Below are 22,119 nucleotides of genomic sequence, written 5' to 3' on the forward strand. Positions count from 1 at the left end.
ACATTAGAAATCCCGCCGAACATCTTTTTCAGCAACAGCTCGGCAATGGAGGTCGTCGCGGACCCAAGAGTTATCTCCGCAGCATTAAGGAGCTCGTTGTCAAGAGCAAAAGACAATAGCTCTACAGTCTGCTTCCTTTTCTCGGTAGGAGGGAGAGTGGCCTCGGGCGATTTAGCTGTGCGAGCCCTTTTGGAGGCTTGACCCGCAGGAGGGACCTCTGTAGGTGGAGCTCACTTACCAGTAGGTTCTCTAATGGTGATACCACCACTGGCAGTGGCCTTTTTAGGATGGAGAGCATGAGGGACGACCTCAGCCCTTCTCTAGAGTCATCCTCAGCAGCAGGAGCGACCTCAGCCCCTCCTTTAGAGCCGCCCTCCGCATATTCTTCAATGATGATGGGCTCTTGAGAGGCGGGAAAGGAGGCCGGCTTGGACTTAGAGGCAGCCAATGATTTAGAAGAACTGGGAGTTAGGCCGTGAAAGGATGCTTAAGAAGCACCAAAGCAATAGTCCCTAGAAGCCGGCACCAAAGCATGGGACGTAGCAGGGGCAGGAGGAACAACTCGGCCAGCTGCTTGGGGAGAAATGGCATGAGCGATCTCTCGAGTCGCCTCGATCACAGATCGACCAGCTCGGAAAGCCTCCATGGAGGCCTTCATATTCTCCCAAGACATGGTGAAGTTCCTTGGTGGCTTGATTCATTCCATTAGGAAGTCAAAAGCTGCAAAAAATGAAAATGCTCAAACAGTTAGAGATAAATACAACAAAAAGTAAAAACAGCAAAAAAATAGAACATTAACAAGCAAATGCCCGCTTCCCGACAGTCCTAAAGACTAGACACAAACATGCACTTCTCGACATCATACTTCCGAAAAACAGAGGTCAGTATGAGAAAGCAGATCTGTTCAGAAAGGGACAGCTGATGAAGGTCGTTGCAGTCCGGGGGCACATCCCTCTAGGGGAGGTTTACCTGCCAAGACACCCCAGGGCCTTCCTTCAGCTCCTCCACGAAAAAACTTTTAGTCCAATCCTTAATGGAGTCCTTATGACCCGAGAAGATAGACAACCTCCTCAGGGGGCAAAATAATAGAAGTCTTGACTAGTCCAGACCAAGCGAAAGAAAGTAGAGAACAGGGCTGCCGAGGGGGAAAAACCCCAACACAGATTAACAGACTCAAAAGAGCACATGAAGAGGATGGAATTGGGTGCAAGCATACGGGGAGTCACCTCGAAATAGTGAAAGACCTCAACAAAAAATGGAAAAAATGGGAAGGTCAAGCCGAATTTGCATTGCTTGACAAAGAAAACTAAGATAAGATCCCTCTGGGGTCAATCAAACCAGGGAAGGAGGAATAGGAAGAACAATCCTCTCATTGCGAAGAGGAGCCCTAATACGGAAGAGGGGGGTATTTAGGTACTCCAGGGAAAAGAAATTGAAAAGCGAGGAAGGGGTGATGTTAGATTTCAGATTCACGACGTCTTGAAGTCTAGAAGAAGCCATTAGAGAGCAAGAGACATACCTCAGAGCAAATTTTGCAGAAAGTGAAAGGGATGAAGCACACAGAAAGTAGAATGAGAAGAAGAGTCTGGAGAAGATTTGGGGTTTTGAATTTGAAAAGAGTAAAGGCAAAGAAATGGCGTTTTGACAGGAGCCGTCCTCGGGCCGTGCGGTCATAATGGGTCCTAGGGATTTACCCCATCATCACTCATATAATAATTGTTGAGTAGGTAATGGGGCACTTGATGACTGCTGAGCTTCCTACACCTGGGAGCAAGGCCGAGCCCTAAAAAAGAACACAAGCCCAAGGCCCATCAGGCTTTTCTCAAGGTGAATTAGCTCAATATTGTGTGTCTCAGCCCGATTAGGGAGATCAGGCCGGACAGACCTCACACGCGGGCCCATCTAAAGGAAGCATAGCCCAGTGACATGACAAAAGAAAGGAGAGCAAGCCAAGTCACCTCACAGCACGCCGGGGAAATGAAACTTTAAAATTATAAATTGTAGATAAATTATTGAATACAACAGTTTATGTATGATTATTTATGGTAAAATCAATTATGTTAGGTTATAAAATAAATGTTTTGTATAATTTTTTTCTAAGACCATGCTAAAAAAGAGTTTTTATAATTATTTATTAATTATAAATATGAAAAATAAAATGATAAATTATACTTTTATCCTTGAATTTTAATATAATTAATGTATCAGTTCTAGTATTTTTAAAATCAAATACTTAAATTTTTTTATAATCGATACATCAAAATTAAAGGTTTTTCTATCCACTTTCTATCATTAGAAGCATAAAAATGACTTTACTATTCTTTTAAAATTGATAAATTACACTTTAATATTTGAGTTTTAGCATAATTATTATATCGATCTATATATTTTAAAAACCAAACACTTAAATTCCTTTATAACTAGTTTGTCTAAACTCCAGATCTTTTATTTATTTCTTCTAACTAAAACATGAAAATGTCTTTATTATCCTCTTTTTAAATTAAAAATATTAAGGAATTAGGATTTCATCTATAATTTTGTCCAGATTATTATACTCAACTAATTTTTAACATTTTTGTCATTCCATTTTTATTTATTAAAATACTTTGGTACTCGATAACTTTAAAATTTTCGAAAAGGGCTTACAATTTTAGTTATTTTTAAGTAGTATTAAGTAATCGGTAAGTAGATTATAAACTTTTGCATAGAGTATTTAAAAAAAAATTATATTTTTAAAAATTTGACTATTTACTAGATTTAAATTATGTTTATAATGAATAGACGAAAAGTAATTTTGAATGGACTGAAAATATGGGGATTAAATGTTCAATTTTAAAAGTATAAGAACTAATATGTTAATTATACTAAAAATTAGAGTTAAAAATGTAATTTACATAATATAAAATACTTTATTCATACTAACAAGAATTTAAGTATTTATAAAAATATTTTAGATATTTGAAATGTTTATTTTTTTATTTATTTATTAACAAAATTATAAATGTAACGACCCTAATGTGGATGGACATATTATAAAAAATATTTAAGTATTCGATTTTAAAAATATAAAAATTTAATAAAAAAATATTTAAGTATTCGATTTTAAAAATATAAAAACTAATTTATTAATTGTACTAAAATTCAAGAATTGATGTTTAATTTATTTAAAATAAAAATAACTTTTTATTAAATTATGGATTGTAATATAAAATTTAAAAGTTTATCAAAAAATATTTGTTATTAATTTTTTTACTATTAAAAATTTTATTTTTATTTAATTAATTACTCCTTCCGTCTTATAATCTTTACCGTTTTACTTTTTTTACACATATTTATTAATTTTTCAATAATATTCATATTAAAGGCATTAAATTTTATTAAATACTAAGAAAAATTTTAAAATATTTCTTAAAAATAAGATAAAATTAAATAATATTATAATAGTTAATTTATATATTTTTATAGTATAAAAAAAGTGTACAATAATTTTGAGACAACTAAAAAAAAGATAAAAATTATAGAATAGATAAAATATTTTATAATTTTATAGTCAAATAACTATAATTATATAAAATATTTAATAATTTATAAATTTATAATTATTTAAATATACAACTATTTTAAAAATAAATTAAATTTCAAATATAAAATTATTATATATAGAAAGGAAATTGACAGTAAGAATTAATTTGCTAATAAAATAAACTCTCATGACTTAATCTATTAAAATTATAGTAAAAATAAAAAATTTTCAGTATCTAAAAATAAATAAAAAAATACTAAAATTTACCATGTATCGCTTAGTGCAAACAGAATTATGACATTCAAAGCATAGGGCTTTTTGCCAATTTAGGGGTGGGAGACTTTTAATTTACAGATTTAGGATTGAAAGAAAAATATTTGTGGATTTGGGGTTGGGTGCCAAAAGATTGCTTGGCTCCTGTTAAACAGGCGCCAAGACCTGGTGCCACTTTAAGTGGCGCCATGCCATAATTGTTTTTTTTTTTAAATTATGGCTTGGCGCCACTTAAAGCAGCGCCAGGCCATAATTATTTTTCTTTTTTTTTTTTTAAAATTATGGCCTGGCGCCACTTAAAGTGGCGCCAGGCCGTAATTTAATTTTTATTATAATAAAATATTTATATTATATTAATTTAATAATTAAATAATATTAATTATAAATTTATTTATTATTATTAAATATATATATAAAAGTATTAAATTAAATAATTAATAAAAAAATAGATTAATTAATTAATTAATTAATATGAATATTTAAAATTATAAAAATTAAATTTATTTTTTATTGCACTGTTATTTAAAATTATAAAATAAAATTATGTTGTGATTTAAATAATCAATAAATAAATAAATAAATTAATTAATTAATATAAATATTTAAAATTAAAAAAATTAAATTTACTTTTTATTGGACTGCTATTTAGAATTATAGAATAAAGTTATGTTGTGATTAAATGTTATACGTGATCCCTTGATTATTTATAATTTATTAAAAATAATAAATTTAATTAATTTATTCTGTAATTAAATTAATTAATTTATTTATTTTTTTTGATAAATTATAAACAATTTAGTATTTTTATATAATATTTAATAGTAAGATAATATAATAATTTTAAATATTTTATAAAAATTATTTATAATTTATTAAAAAAATAAATAAATTAAGTAAATAATTCAATTAAATAATTTTGTATAAATTTAATAGCAGAATAATATTATAATTCTAAATATTTTTATTTATATTTCTTTATTATTAACTTCTATAGTATTTTTATATATTAAAAATATTTTTATAAAATATAATAACTATTTATAACTAGTTTTTATAAAATATAAGAAATTACTGCTATATTAAATGTATATGAAATTACTGGTACTATTTAATTACAGATACAAATGGGATCGAGATATAGTAATAAATAATACTATAAAGTTAAATAGTTATTATATTTTATAAAAAATAAAAATACTATAAAAGTTAATAATAAAAAAATATAAATAAAAATATTTAGAATTATAATATTATTCTGCTATTAAATTTATACAAAATTATTTAATTGAATTAAATACTTAATTTATTTATCTTTTTTAATAAATTATAAATAATTTATATAAAATATTTAAAATTATTATATTATCTTGCTATTAAATATTATATAAGAATACTAAATTATTTATAATTTATCAAAAAGAAATTAATTAATTAATGAATTTAATTACAGAATAAATTAATTAAATTTATTATCTTTGATAAATTATAAATAATCAAGTGATCACGTATAATATTTAATCACAACATAACTTTATTTTATAATTCTAAATAGCAGTCTAATAAAAAGGAAATTTAATTTTTATAATTTTAAATATTCATATTAATTAGTTTATTTTTTTATTTTTTTATTGATTATTTAAATCACAATATAATTTTATTTTATAATTTTAAATAACAGTGCAATAAAAAATAAATTTAATTTTTATAATTTTAAATATTCATATTAATTAATTAATTAATTTATCTATTTTTTTATTAATTATTTAATTTAATACTTTTATATATATTTAATAATAATAAATAAATTTATAATTAATATTATTTAATTATTAAATTAATATAATATAAATATTTTATTATAATAAAAATTAAATTAAGGCTAATTTTAAAAAAAAATTATGGCCTGGCGCCATTTAAAGTGGTGCCAGGCCATAATTTAAAAAAAAAAAGAAAAAAATAATTATGGCCTGGCCCCACTTAAAATGGCGCCAGGTCTTGGCGCCTGTTAAACAGGCGCCAAGCAATCTTTTCGGCCCAACCCCAAATCTATAAATATTTTTCTTTCAATCTCAAATCTGTAAATTAAAAGTCTCCCAACCATAAATTAGCAAAAAGTCCCAAAGCATATGTATAATTTTACAGTTTAAAAATTATCTCAAATTACAATATTCTTTATTAAATTTGAGTATGAATATTGAACCTCAATTTCATATATCACTCCCTGCATTGTTGATTAAACCTCTTTTTTTCTACACCAGCGTAGAAATCGTACTCCACCAACTTATATTCAAATAGCCTATACAAAGAGAAAACTATTTCTCTCACTCAATAGCGTCCCATTAAACTTAAAAATAAAAATTTTATATCATCATAATCTCTTCAAGATAAGAGTATTTGATTTTTATAAAAAAAATGAAAAAAAAATCATGAGGGAGATAAAATTTGGAAGAGATACATTCAAGGAAAAAAGAATATAGAAACACATCTCTTTATTATGGGAATCGGTAGACAATATGAAACTATTCACCTTTATCATATTCGGTAGTTGCATTCCACTATATCTATTTTTTTTATTCTTTTTAATTAAAATTTTAAATGAACTTTTTAAATAAAGGATATTTTTTTAGACATTTATCAATTGGGCTTAATTATGAGTGAACTTTTTTTTCATCTCCTACTCGCACATGGCATGACATATTATTATTTACACTACAAGTTCATATTTACTAATATATATATATGGATGACATAACTGCTCGAATAGTAAAATTAGATCATTTATCACATTGAATTATCCATATGATCTCAATTACTTTGTTTTGTGTTTATAATTGTGATCCATCATCAGATAAACATAAGTGATCCATCAATAAATATAAAAATAATGTGATACTTATATATGATATTTCTCTTATTTTAATACTCTCAACCTTAATTCAATTTACTTTTTTAAGAATATCACGTCAGATTGATCATCCAATCATCTATAATCATATGATAATAACCTAAGATAATAAACATTAAAGTCTCAAATAACATATTAGAGTTTAAGAGTATTAGTAAGATTACTTATAATCTTTAGTCTCATATATTAACAAACAAAGACCATTTTAGGCACTCCAATCTTTGGCCACGAGGACATGCGGTATGAATTACATGGTATGGTATCTTTTCTATTTATAATGGAGAGTATGTCTCTATCTAATATATCGTACATACGATAATTTAAGCATATACAGTACTTGAATTTGAGTTCTCTAAACTAATCATTTTATTAGAATTTCATCTTGGTTTAAAGATAGATAATATGACTTATTCACACAAGATCAATGTATTTAATATAATAATCTCCCACTATAAATATCAGTACTTTTTTAGAAGGGATCAGTACTTTTTTAGAAGGGACATTCAGTATTATAAGTTTTTGATCTCTCCATTTTATCCACAAATAAAAAAAAAACTTATAATTGTTTTATACTTTATTATCTCACTAGAGAATAAAATTAATGCAAAAAATATTTATTATTTGTCTAATATACTTCTTATAATCAGATTCTCTAATATAAAATAGTATATATGAATTATACTATCACAATAATTCTTTAAATATATTAACTTAATGCATTAACCTTTACGCTAACTCAATAACTTTACATGCCTATACAAAACATATTTTGTGTTAGGCTTCATTTAGAAGATTCAAAATCATTCTATACATAGAAAAGTCTTTTCATATTGTGTGCAGCTATATCTCTCTAATATAGTAAATAGTGCTATTAACCATTGCTACTTCTTAAGAATATATATATTGAAATAGATTTAAGCTCATCTAAATCTCCTCCTTAATTAGCATTTGTATAACCTTTCACTTCAGATTATTCTCTTGATAACATTATAAATAATCTAATATGAGTTTAAGATATTTATTATAATGTCTTAGAACATAATTTATTGCTTAAAGCCTACCCTTTGAAAAATATGGGTATTTATAGATTTGAAGTCTTGAATATTAAATCACTTTAAAAGATATATTGCTCTTAGAAAGGAGATAATAACCTTCTCAATTGAACCATTAGAATCTTAATTTAAGAATATATACAAGTTCTCCGTCCCTTTCATTTTAAAAGATGACACTCATTTTTTTGATAATTATATTATATTCACTATCATTTCTAATTATCAGTAAGTTTAATAATAAGTATTTAATAAATAATAAGTATTTAATAATAAGTATAAGTAAATTTAATAATAAATATAGTAATTAATTTAATTTTAATTATTTATTTAATTAATTTAATTTAACAAAATTTTTTTTTATAATAATAAGATTATAAATTTATTTCGTTTATTTATAATGATTATTGTTAATCACAGTAAAATTATATGATGGAACTGTATTATAAAAACTAATATATTATTGTCTAAAAGATTATTTAAGACTATACATTAACTTGATGAATTTTTACAGTTTGTTTTATTGGCTATTTATATGGAAACCTACGGATTGTTGGATGTTAAAATCTAATTCTCTATCTGGGAAGAAAGTCTTCACATCTCCGAGTAATTTAACAAAAAATTAAAAAATCAGAAATTTTAAAAGTAAAAAATATTAAAAAATCAAAAAATCAAATTGTTTTTTAATATTTATTTGATAAATTTTAATCAAATTTATTGGCAAAGATTTTTATTTGTTTTAATTTATCACCTTTTAATAGTTTCTTTTATCTTAATTTTAATTTTAACTTTAATTGTAAATTAACAAAAAGAAAAATTGAAGAAGATAAAATTAATTTCAATTTCAATTTTTAATTTTTATTTAGTACTTTTTAATTTATCCTTTAATATTTAGTATTTTCAATTTTTAATTTTTAATCATAAGATTAAAATTAATTAAAGTAAAAATATACATCTAAATCCTCACTTTTTTCCTCCCTTTAATTTGTAGCCATTAGATTTAGAGCTTTGAAAACTGTATTTATACCATTAATTTTTACTGTTGAGAGGGGTGTTTAAAAGAAACAATTCTGAAGTTAGACAAACAAACCAGAGCCAAGAAATTTCTTTTTTCCTTCCCAAATGGCCTGAAGGAAAACGTTGTCGTTTTCTCTTTCCACTCAAACACAATCCCTCTTTGTTTCTCAGAAACCGACAGCCTCCTTTCTGCCCCAACGGCCTCTTTTCTCCTCCACCAAATCACCCATACTTCCACCGGCTCCCTGCCAAGTCACTCATAACTCAACACTGAACTATCTTTCCCCTATCTCACAATGCTGCCTTTTCCTTCTCCTCACACTGCCTCTTCTTCATCTCCTCCATCGGACCAAGACCCATTTTCGCCATTTTTCGCCCCAGACTCACCCAAAATATTCCTCCCAAAATAGAAACGCGACCGAGACCTTCTTTACTCAAAATCATCAAACCTACACTTCTCACCAACAGCTCATCCTCATCCATCTCCATAGTCGACCAATCACTCCCTCCGAATGCATATTCTCCCTTTCACAGACCCAATAACCTGCTGTCAGATCCCCTTTACCTTCCTCCACTCAGTACAGACCCACCGCTCTTACCTCCAGCTTCCACGAGACTCACTCTCTTTTACTCCTCATTATCGACAATCGGAAAATCCCATCTTCAATCGGTATATCAGTCCATCTCTTCGTAACAGAGACCTTCAATTGGAGATCCCAATAGCAAAATCTTTGAAGTACAGACAACCTTTCGTTGGGTCGTTCCAGCACCACTCCACACTGACTCGCGTCTTCGTACCCACGAATCCAGTAACTCCTTCGGTTCAGCAGATAAATCTGATTCATTTTATAGGTATAGTGCGAAACTATGTTTTTGTTATGTTGCGGTATATGAAGTTTGGAATTCTATTTGAGATGTTTACTTTGCTGTTGATCTAAAACCTTGGATTAATGAAGGATTCGTATATCATTTGGTCTTTTTGGTATAACTAAATCTTTTACTATTTATATATCTTATTTTTTGGTATGTTGAGGCTTGCTTACATCACCATCCACTGATTATGAATCGTTATATAACAATGTTGTTAATGCTTGAAACATTTGAAATCCATGTTCATTTTGACATTCGAGGGAATGACTGTTTCTACTGTGAACAAAGAGTGGGTAATATGGGTGTTTTGTCTTCTACAAGCATAGTTGTTGGATTTGTAACATCTGAGGGAATGACCGTTTCTACTGTGAACAATAAGTGGGTAATATGGTTGGTTTTGTCTTCTACAAGCATACTGTTTCATGAACTAGTTGGTTTTACATTTCCTTGCATGGATGAATGTTTCCTGTTAATATAAAACGTGTTATCCTTTTTATTTTCTTGCATTTTCTATTTAGTTACTTTCTTTAAACCTTTTGTTCAAACATTTATGGAAGCTTAGAAATAATGTTTGCTTAATTTTTTGGAAAATTAAAATTAGTCCATTGAGGGGCCTCGGGCTATTTTTTAAATCGGATATGAGTGCTTAATGATAGGTAATTTAACGAGGAGGCCCTTTTGGATTACCTGCAATAGTTTCTTGATGTAAAAAATAAATAATAATAGTAAATCGATTAATTCAAGATTTTTTTATTGTTGAATTCCTATTTTACATGTGTTCGTTGACATGGAAAAGGAAGTGTTTATAATATATTGTACAGGCCATGATGGCATTTTCATGTGCAGGTTGTGTTGTTGAAAATGGCATTTTCAGTTTATTGACTAAGAATGCTATTATGATAAATTAAAATTTCTAAACTACTATTAATATATATTGATGATCTGAGATTTAGACTTTTGATATGTTAGAGTGAGTTTAGCTTAAATGGTTCACGTCTTTCTTTTTTATTCATTTTCTTTTTTTTTTCTCTAGTAACCTTGATAAAAGACGCAATGAAAGATTTAGATATTTATTGAGAATTAATTTTATTTCTCTATCAAATCATTTGTTCTTTTTTTAATTTGATTACTTTTCCTTTTCTTAGTTTCTTTTTTGATTAAAGATTATTTAGACTCCATCAAAAGTTTTAATTAATATCGCTTAACTAAGACGATATAAGAGAAAGATAGACTAAAAGCCGAAAAATCTTATTAAAATTCTTTAAAAATTGAAAAGTGACTCTCTAATAGCCAAGGAAGACTATTTATAATAACAAAAAAAATTCCTAATATGCAAAATAATAAAAATATCCAAAAAAATAATTAAAATGCAAAATTGACTATCTAAATGATGGAGTTTTCATATCGAACTTCGTGATAGGCCTGCGGCTCTAGTCACACTTTTGAAAATCGTGCGTTTCGAAATTTCCTTTCTGAAAAGCTATCGTGGGTCTTTATCGGACATCGGCAGCAAAAATTAGGCCCGGTCTAAATCTGCCGTAAAGTCTGAGACTAGTTGCTCCGTATTATTCCCTTCCACTTGTAAAGAACTCGACTTGGAGTTATCGCCACGTTAAACGTCTTAGAAATTTTCATTTCATTGGGGAAGTCAAGAACATAAGCATTGTCATTAATTTTCTGAATGATCCGGAATGGATCAATCTTTTTGGCGTCAAGCTTTTTCTGTCCTTCACCACGCTCCTTACGTAAATACACCATAACTTGGTCACTGACATTGAAGGATATGAAACGCCGGCTGTAGCTTTATATTTGTCATTGGCTTTTGTAAGACATTGTATCTGTTTGAAAACATTCACATGTTGCTTGTTGCAATATTGTTGTGAGAACCTATAAGAAGGGCAATAAGATCAACTGTATGCGCTGGAACTTTTCTGTACACAACTGCAAAGGGTGACATCTTTGTGGAGCTATAGACAACACTGTTGTAAGCAAATTCTGCTTGGACAAGAGCAAAATCTCAAGCAGTTTTTTTATTACTGCAGATGCAGAGTAGAAGATTGCCAAGCGTGTTGTTCATCACTTCAGTTTGTCCATCAGTTTGGGGATGGGCAACACTGCTGTATCAAAGTTCAGTTCCAAAACGTTTCCATAAAGTCACCCGGAAGTGAGCTAAAAACTTTACATCTCTATTAGAAGTAATGATCTTATGGATGCCATTTAAGCCAACAACCTCCTAGAAAAACAGTGTTGCAACATGAAAAGTATAATTAGTTTTCTTGCAAGAAATGAAATGCGCCATTTTGGAGAATCTATCAACAAAAACAAAAATAAAATCAGATCCATGTTGAGAATGTGGAAAACCAAGAACAAAATCCATAGACAAGTCCTCTCAAGGATATGCTGAAATAGGCAGTGGAGTGTATGTAATACCCGGCTAGATTCCGGCATCGGAATCCCTACCTTCCGGCGGAATCTCTGTTGGAATTTGGAATCTTGAAGATGCCAGAGTCTTCTAGAGGGGTAAAATGTGTTTCTAAAATGTTTTCACATGATTTTATGGTTTTAAATGGAAAAGAATTTAGTTTTGAAAAGAAAAGACCAAGGAGGCATTTGCCAGGTTCGGCCGCCGAAAGTGAAGTTCGGCAACCGAACATGGGAAGGCTTCGGGAGCGCTTTTAGCCTCCGAAAGCCTTGTTTGAACGAACCAAGGTTCGACCGCCGAACATGCATGAGTTTAGAGGGCACGTTAGGCTGTCGAAGGTCATTGACCAGGCCACCTATAAAGAGCCCTCAGATCGGAAATGGGCGAATTTTCTCCCCATTCTCGAGCTCAGGTGAGTTTTTATACTCTCCTTTGGTCGTTTTCATGCTTTCTCTACCCATCCCTTAAGTTTTCATGAGTTCTACCCTTGTTTTGAAGTTTTAAAGCTTAAATAGGAGTTTTGGGAGCTTGGAGGCTTTTGGAGCTTGGATCCTCCACACCTCCGAGTTAGGGATCGCACCACCCCTCGATCTTCAAGAGGTAAGTGTAGATCCTTGCTTTCCTTGTGTTTTAATGAAGTTTTAAGTAAGTTTAATGGAGTTTTAATGGTTGAGTAGTGGGTAGATATGCATGTTTAGGTTTATGTGGGTTTTATGCCCAATGTATGTTATGTGATGTTTGTGTTGAAGAGTTTATATTAGTTTATGCTCCTTTATGCATGTGGGAGAGTGTATGTATGATTGTGAGAGAGCAAGTGAGGTTTTTAGTAGTTTTGATGGTTTTGGCTTATGTGGGTCATAGGCTATTGATGTATGTTTTATGATGTTATTTGTTGGAGTTTAAGCTTGTTTTAAGCTCCTTTGTGCATGGTTAAGGGTTTATGCATGTTTTTAAGAGGTTGGATGCATGTTTTGGGTTGTTAGAAGCTTTGAGAGACTTGTTTGTGCATGAGGCTGAGTTCTGGATGAACTCAGGTTCGGCCGCCGAACCTGCCTGTGGTGGCTTGTTTTGGCTGCCGAACCCTGCCCCCGAAGTTGGACTTTCGGCTCTGGAGGGGAGATTCGGCCGTCGAAGGTGCCGCCGAACATGCATGAGGTTCGTCTTTGGAGAGGACTTTCGGCCGCCGAAGGTGCCGCCGAAAGTGGCTGAGTTTCGGCTCTAGAGGGACTTTCGGCCTCCGAACCTGCCACCGAAAGTGCCCTGTCCAGCCTTTTCTTGGGTGTTTTCTATGCATGTCTAAGTGATATTTTAGGGGGTTTTTGGGGAGTTGTTTATGAGTTGTTTAGAGTGTGTTGGCACCTCATTCGAGTCCACCTGTGTAGGATCGGACCCGAGGGACCGAGGAGGCTATCAGTGTTAGCAGTTGCAGAGTCAGTCCAGCGTCTGCCAGAGGTGAGTAGAACTAAACTTAATCTTTTACTTTAAGAAAGCAAATGCCTAAAGCATGTTCATGCATCATGTTTATATGTAATAGGTTGATTGCACTAGTTACACGAATATGACGCATTGCATTATTTACTGTTGATGTGGATGGACCAAGGCGACCCCAATAGCCCTAGATATGTTATGTTAATGAAGTCCTGAGGAGTCCCACCGAGGGCCGGGCATAATGAAGTCCTGAGGAGCTCGAAGGGCCGGGCATAATGAAGTCCTGAGGAGCCCGAAGGGCCGGGCATCATGATATGTTACAGACAGAGGGAGTTTTGGTGGTCATGTCCATCCGTTATGTGAAATGTTTGTGCTGTGACGCATTTCATAAGAGCATGTAATTAATGAACTGTTTTTCTGTTTCTACTCACTAGGCTTTTTAGCTCACCCCTCTCCCCTAACCCCAGTGTTGCAGGTCTGAGGAAGATTGGGAAGTCTCAAGAGTTAAGGGTATGCTTATGTAATAGATTAGTGTTTTAGTGTGGACATGTATTATAATGGATATAATGTATTGTAAGATGATGTAATGTAATGAAATGTAAAGTAGAGTTTGGTTATGGATTAGTATTGTGCTTGGCCCTAAGACTTGGTTAGTCCCTTTTTAGTACATGATGTATGTAATGTTTTTATGTTGAGTTGAGTTTGAACTAAGCTTGTAGCATGTGTTGTTTACCACGTTAGATTTTAATGAGGACCCTAGTGGAGGTCTTATGTTTGTGGTCTGATGCATGCACAAGTTAGGTTCTAGTTCTTCGGATGTAATCCCAGCTTGATGTATGTTATGTTGACCCAGCTAGAGCAATTGATGAGGACTCTAGTATGGGGTTATTTTATGTTTTCAGTTATGTTGCATACAGGTCAGGCTCCGGGTATACATCAAATGTTTAAGTTTTTTTTTTTACGTTAATGTTTTGATCATGTATGGGATTTGACCAGGTGATAGGATGTATGTTTGGCTTGCTACGGGTCCCGGCGGCCTTAAGCCGATCTGGATCCTACCGCCGGTAGCGGTTCGGGCCGTTACAGAGGAGTATCGGTTTCCGGGTCGTTACAGTATAAGCCCGTATTCTGTGAATGACCCTTCTGAGTTTGACAAATCGGGCACTTCTGAACCATTCGACCTGTATTCCTTTTTAATTGTGGCCAGTAAAAACACTCCTCCAACCCAGCAATAGTCTTATCACGCTCCAAATAACCACTTAAGCCTCCTCCTTGGACCTCCCGAATCAGTTTTTCCTGCAGAGGAAATTGAGGAATCATCATGTATCAAGAACTTATTAACAGACTTGTGAGCCTAGATTTTAGTCCATATATCACCAAAGTCATCATCTATAACATACAAATCCTTCAGAAATTTAAAACCTACAACATTCTGATTAACTGTAATCAACAGAGTAGCCCTCCTACTCAAAGCATTTGCCACCTTATTAGTATGACCAGCCTTATGTTTTATGACATAATGAAATGCTCCAAAATAAGCTGTCCATCGAGCATGCATCTTATTCATATATTTTTAAGTTTTAAAGTGGATTAAAGATTGATGATCTGTGTGAATAATAAACTCTCGCTTCATCAGATACTGCTCTCAATTTTTAAAAGCCCAGAATACTGCATATAACTCCTGCTCATAAGTAGACCACTTCTTCCAAGCTTCATTCAATTTCTCACTAAAGAAGACAATAGGCTTTTTAGACTGTGAAAACACTCTGTCAATCCCAACTCCACAAGCATCACATTCAACCTCAAATAGTTTATCAAAATGGGGTAGAGCAAGAATAGGAGCAGAAGTAAGCTTATCTTTAATCTCTTTAACGCTCTTGTTGGCACTGTTAGTCCAAGCAAATTTCTGCAGTATCTCTTTCTTCAAACAATCTGTGATAGAGGCAACGATGCTGCTGAAGTTTCTGATAAACCGTCATATAGTAAGGCCATGAAAGCTGCGAACTTCAGAAATAGTTTTGGGAATGGGCTAATTCCGTATTGTTTCTACCTTCTTCTCATCAACATGTATCCCTTCTGCACTAACAACAAATTCTAAGAAGAGAATGCACTTCGTCATATAAATGCATTTTTTTAGATTAATAACCAGTTCAATTTCTTGCAAGGCTGTCATGACTTGATGAAAATGCTGTAAATGTTCTTCTTCGCTGTGGCTAAAAATCAAGATGTCATCAAAATAAACAACCACAAATTTGCATAAGAAAGGACGTAAAACCTGGTTCATAAGTCACATAAAAGTGTTAGGTGCATTCGTCAAACCAAAGGGCATAACCAGTCACTCATACAAGCTTCCTTAGTCTTGAAGGCTGTCTTCCATTCATCTCCCTCCTTAATCCGAACTTAGTGATAGTCGCTTTTAAGGTCGATCTTAGAGAAGACTTTAGACCCGAACAACTGATCCAGCATGTCATCCAGTTGTGGAATAGGAAATCGATACTGAACTATAATTTTGTTGATGGCCCTGCTATCCACACACATTCTCCAAGTCTCATCTTTCTTTAGAACTAATAGGGCAGGTACTTCGCAGGGGCTAATGCTCTCCCGAATATGCCTCTTCTTCAATAATTTTTCAACCTGTTCTTAGAGAATTTCACTCTCCTTTAGAGTCATTTTGTAATGAGACAAATTCGGTAATTTTGATCTAGGAATGAGATCAATCTAATGCTGAATATCTCGCAAAGGTGGGAGCTTGGAGGATACCTACACTATCATGGGAAACTCTTTCAACAATTCTTTGATGGGTGGTAGTAAAGATGGTGCAAAATTTCTGCAATCAGGGGCACTTTGTGGGTGCTTGAGTCAAGCGGTAGGGGTACGCTTAACAGGGTGAGCCTCATCCCTGGTGACTAGATCTTTCCACAGTTTTCACACCTCGCCTGCAACCTCAAAAACTCATCGGTATATTCATCCACCCTTCGATTCTTTGTACATAGTCATGATACATGTTATACAAAACCTGAGCATGATCGCTAGGCATGTCATCCAGTCGGCAAGAACCTAAGCATGATCGCTAGGGAGTCAATTTTGCATTTTAATTATTTTTTAGATATTTTTGTAATTTTGCATATTAGAGATTTTTTTTTCTATTATAAATAGCATTCCTTGGCTATTAGAGAGTTACTTTTCAATTTTTAAAGAATTTCAATAAGGTTTTTTGGCTTTTAGTCTATCTTTCTCTTATATCGTCTTAGCTAAGCGATATTGATTAAAACTCATGATGAAGTCTAAATAATCCTTAATCAGAAAAGAAACTAAGAAAAGAAAAAGTAATCAAAACATGAAATATCCACATGATATGTCCCCTGTTTATAGTCTTGATATTGTTGACTGTTTGAGTCAGGAAATTTTTGATGAAAATCAAGATGACATTCTTAATAGTGATTTCTGCAGAGATACTGATCAGGTACAAATTGAAAGCCAGAAAGAGCCAAAACACAAAGAAACAGTCTGTAGTATCCAACAGATTGATGTTGCGCAGATTGAAGACATTCGGCCGCTGAATATAGACAGCTTTCGGCCGCCGAACCCGACTGACTTCCGAACGCAGAATCCATCGCCACAGCCTGCTCAACACACTGAAAACTTTCGGCCTCCGAATCCAGACATCTTTCGGCCGTCGAACTCAGCTACCATTCGGCCGCCGAAGCAGAACTCCCTTCAGCCGCCGAATCATTCACCTCAGATCCCATCGCTTGCTGAAACTACTAACTTTCGGCCGCCGAACTCAGAAGTCTTTCGGCCGCCGAACCTTGCTTCACAGCCTCCGATGCAAGCAAGCTCTTCCAGTCCACCTTCGCAGTCAAGTCAGAAAGTACCAGAATCAGATCTGAAGCCTCTCCCAGACCATCTGAAATACATGTACCTAGGAGCTAACAAGACACTACCAGTAATAGTGTCCAATGAATTGAGCCCGCTTGAAGAAGCAAGCCTCTTGAAAGTGCTACAGAAACATAAAGGAGCCATAGGGTGGACCATAGATGACATCAAAGGTATTTCTCCTTCCACATGCATGCATAGAATACACATGGAAGATGAATGCAAGCCAGTCAGAGATGCTCAAAGAAGACTAAATCCACCTATGATGGAGGTAGTGAAGAAAGAAATAGTCAAGCTCCTAGATGCAGGTATCATATACCCAATCTCTGATAGCAAATGAGTGAGTCCTGTGCATGTAGTTCCAAAGAAAACTGGAATTACTATTATCCCAAATGTTGAAGGAGAACTTGTTCCTACAAGAGTTCAGAATGGATGGAGAGTATGCATGGACTACAGAAAGCTAAATGCTGCAACAAGGAAAGATCACTTCCCACTACCTTTCATTGATCAGATGCTAGAAAGGCTTGCAGGTAAGTCCCATTATTATTGTCTCGATGGTTATTCAGGTTTTTATCAAATTCCAGTTGCTCCAGAGGACCAAGAGAAGACCACCTTCACTTGTTCTTTTGGCACTTTCGCCTTTAGAAGAATGCCATTTGGATTATGCAATGCACCTGCGACCTTTCAGCGATGCATGATGAGCATATTCTCTGACTATGTGGGTAAGACGATTGAAGTGTTCATGGATGATTTCACAGTACATGGTAACTCTTTTGAGCAATGCCTTGCTAGTTTAGAAAAAATCCTACAGAGATGCCTTGAATCTAACCTTGTACTTAATTATGAAAAATGTCACTTTATGGTTAATCAAGGTATGGTCTTAAGACATGTTGTTTCAGCTAAAGGAATTGAAGTGGACAAGGCCAAGGTAGACACAATTAAAAATCTGCCTTACCCTACTAATGTTAAAGACATCCGTTCCTTCCTTGGACATGCAGGATTCTACAGAAGATTCATAAAAGATTTTTCCAAAATCACACAGCCATTATGTAAATTGCTTCAACAAGATGTTACATTTGATTTTGATGCAGGTTGCAAAAGAGCATTTGATCTGATTAAAGAATTGCTTGTGACTGCACCAATCATTCAAGCACCTGATTGGAACTTGCCATTTGAAATCATGTGTGATGCAAGCAACTATGCAGTGGGAGCAGTCTTGGGGCAACGCATGGGAAACTCACTCCACGTCATTCACTATGCCTCTCGCACCTTGGATGCCACTCAAAGCAACTACACAACAACAGAAAAAGAGCTCTTAGCTGTTGTGTTTGCCTTAGAGAAATTCAGATCATATCTCTTGGGAACTAAAGTCATTGTTTATTCTGACCATGCAGCTTTGTGATATTTGATCAAGAAAAAGGAAGCAAAACCGAGACTCATTCGGTGGATCCTTCTACTACAAGAGTTTGATCTAGAGATAAGAGACAAGAAAGGTAAAGAAAATCTTGTAGCTGACCACCTCAGCTGGCTTCCATCCAGCTCTACACCTTGTCCAATCAAAGAAGAGTTCCCAGACGAACATCTATTCGTCACTCATTCAGCCTAAGGAATCGCACACCATGCACCACACCCCAGGGGAGTACTCAGTTTCATTTGTTCTTTTATGTTTCTTATACATTGAGGACAATGCATGATTTAAGTGTGGGGGGTGCATCTCTCTTCTTCTTATCCTCTTCTCTTCTCTTCTTCTTTCTCTTCTTCTTCCCTTCTTCATCTGCTTTCAGAATTGCAAAATTTTTCCTTTTTCCTTCAGTCTTGCGTTCTTTCAATTGAATAGCCACAGTTGAATTTTTTTTAAGTTTATACTTCCACACACACAACCACAACCTTCTTCTTCTTTTTGTTTTGCTCTACTCAAACTGATGAACTATGTTGGATGAGTTTTTCTTTCTATGACCCAATTGATGTGATGACTCTTTAAACTTATATTGAATCAATTGCAGTGAGTTATATTCATGTTTGGGAATTGCCTTTTGAATTGAATCTTTGAGTTTGCCATGATGAAAAATATATTGATGACCCTCATTAGAGAGAATAAATTAAAGTTGTGTGAATGAACTTAACGTGACTTGATTTAGCAATTGGTGTTGATTTGCCCAAATCATTGAGAGAAAGAAAATTCAGCAAAGGCAAAGACCTCAAAAGCACAAAATCAAAAACTGTTCTAATGGTCAAAAGACTAAGAACAAAGCTAGTAGCCACTTGGAAAGGTGACCAACTGAGTAACTGGGGGTGGGTATCACAAATATGTACCTTCACGTCAAAAGGTTGGTGACTTTTTCAAGAAAAATCTAAGTGCAAAAGCCTGAATAAAGTACTTCAAGGTAAGGGCAAGTCAATCCAAAAGCTAGAAAAAGTCTTAACAAAAATATGCATGTATGGTCTCTCTTGAGGAAAACAAATCCTAGCCATGGTAAGCAAAGGGAAACAAGGAAAGAAGGTAAGTAATCTTCATGCATATACTCTTCACTGCAATGATTCAAAATAGGTGTCTAGAGTAAGAGCTTAAGTGGAAATAAGGATCTAGAGCAAAGAAAGCTTATTTGACTATGTTTATTTGCTTCAGGACAAGCAAAAGGCTAAGTGTGGAGGTATTTGATAGAGCATATTTTAGTCCACTTTATCATGATCTTATTGATGTTTATTTACACCTTTCCTACCTAATTTTGTGGTTTTAATAATGTTTTGCAAATATTAGGTGTAAAGAGACAATCAAGAGGAAATGCTCTCAAAACTGCCAAAAAGTGCCAAATCTGGAAAAGCCACCTTCGGAAGCACCTTCGGCGGCCAAAAGCCTCGTCCAGAGCCAAAAGTCACCCATCTTCGACAGCACCTTCGGCGGTCGAAAGTCTGCTCCAGAGCCAAAAGTCCAGCTTCCGAAAATAACCTTAGGTGGCCGAATGTCCCCCCGAACTACCTCTTCCTTATTCAAGAAGCCAAATCTTGAAGATCACATGTTTTCCACTTCATGCCATGCACATTCAAAATTCAAAAGGAGGCTCCACCTTCCTCTTTAGTGCATGAGTGGCAAAAATAATGTGAAAGAAACTTCTTGGACACACTTGGGCAACAATTAAAAGACCAAAAGGTCCTTGCAACTTCACACATGCACCTAGAAGGCATATATAAGACCAAGGGCATTTTGGACAGCCTCTAAAAGTTGCATGGACACCCAAGAAACCCTAGGCAGCCTCCTAAGACTTATTTAAAGGCCTTAGGAAGACAAGAAGAGGCAGATTTCAAGAATTCAAGATCCCCATCTCTCTAAGGATTCGGCCGCCGAACTCCTCCACCTTGTGCCACCGCCGGTTCTTCACCATCTCTTCTTTTCTTCTATTTTCTGTTTTGGTTCAGCCATGAGTGGCTGAAATCCTTAATTCTAGTTGAGGATTGATTGAAACTAAGGTTGTTTAAAGGGTTGTGAGATCTGAACATAAAGTGTTTGCTTTTGATTTATTCAATATTCATGCAATTGTGTGCTTAATTCTAAGATTACTTTGTTGTTTTGATCAAATTGGCCACTTGATTGTTGATTGCAAAGTTAATTGATTGTTAGTTGGAATATTTGTTAGTCCGTAATTGCTGGAAATATTCTGACCTAAGAACACTTGGTGTAAAAACTAAGGAATTGTATGATCTAGCGTCATCTTAATGCGTTTGGAGTAGCTAGGATTGGATCTCTCTAATTCTTTATGCAATTGACAATTGTTTTGATGCCTAAAGCCCAAGGACGTTCCTTGGCAATTTGTTAATTAGTAATTGATTAGAGAACGTTCCCTAATTGATTTAATTATAAGGAGAGACATAGTGGTGAGAAGCGTTTTCCACCTCCATAACTAATCTATTGAACCAATCAAGGGAACATAAGTTTCAATGATCAACCCAAACAACCAAAGTGGATCCACATCTTCAACTAGACCTTTCTCATATTGATTTCCTCTTTTATTTTAATTATTTGCTGTTTTAATTGCTTTCAATAGTTGTTAGTCAAATCAATCTCAAACCCCCCCTTTTTACTTTATTGCACCTTACTTTTGATCTGCTTTCAAGTTACTTGCTTTTAATTGTGCTTTCAGTTGATTCTCTTGGTCTTGTTGGGAAAAAAATAGATAAGTATTCAATTCTCTGTGGATTCGATCATTTACCACTATCTGCAGTTGTAAAATTGTTGATAATCGTAGAGGTTATTTTTGACCGGTTTCGACAACTGCGAGTCAAAGATGAAACAGAAAGAGATAGCGTGAGGGAAAAGGAAATAATAAAAAATTATTTAAAGTGATTTGGGGTAGTTGAACTGCCCTGATCATTAAATGCAGAGTTCTGGCTTATTGGCAGGGTGATTTGGTCAGTGATTTGGGCAAATCACTTGGCCAAATCACTTCTTCGGTACAATTGCCTGATTGGTCATGTTCTCTCTGTGATGGACCCTATCGATTTGGCCTGGCGATTTGGGCACATCACCTGCCCCAATCACTTGTGACTATGGTACACTCAGTCGATTTGCCCCAGTGATTTGGGCAAATCCTTTCATATGGGCTGCCTCCCAATAGCGCCCTGGTTTACTGTCTTGGGCTGGACTGCTCTACTTTGATCAGTAGGTTGGAGAAAGGGGATCCAAGGAAACCTCCTCCACAAGGTGTACAGTAAATCCCTCATAGAATTGCTTCAAGCGGTGCCCATTAACCTTGAATACTTT

The sequence above is a fragment of the Manihot esculenta genome, chromosome 8 (assembly GCF_001659605.2).
Source record: "Manihot esculenta cultivar AM560-2 chromosome 8, M.esculenta_v8, whole genome shotgun sequence".
In the NCBI taxonomy this organism is placed as follows: Eukaryota; Viridiplantae; Streptophyta; class Magnoliopsida; order Malpighiales; family Euphorbiaceae; genus Manihot; species Manihot esculenta.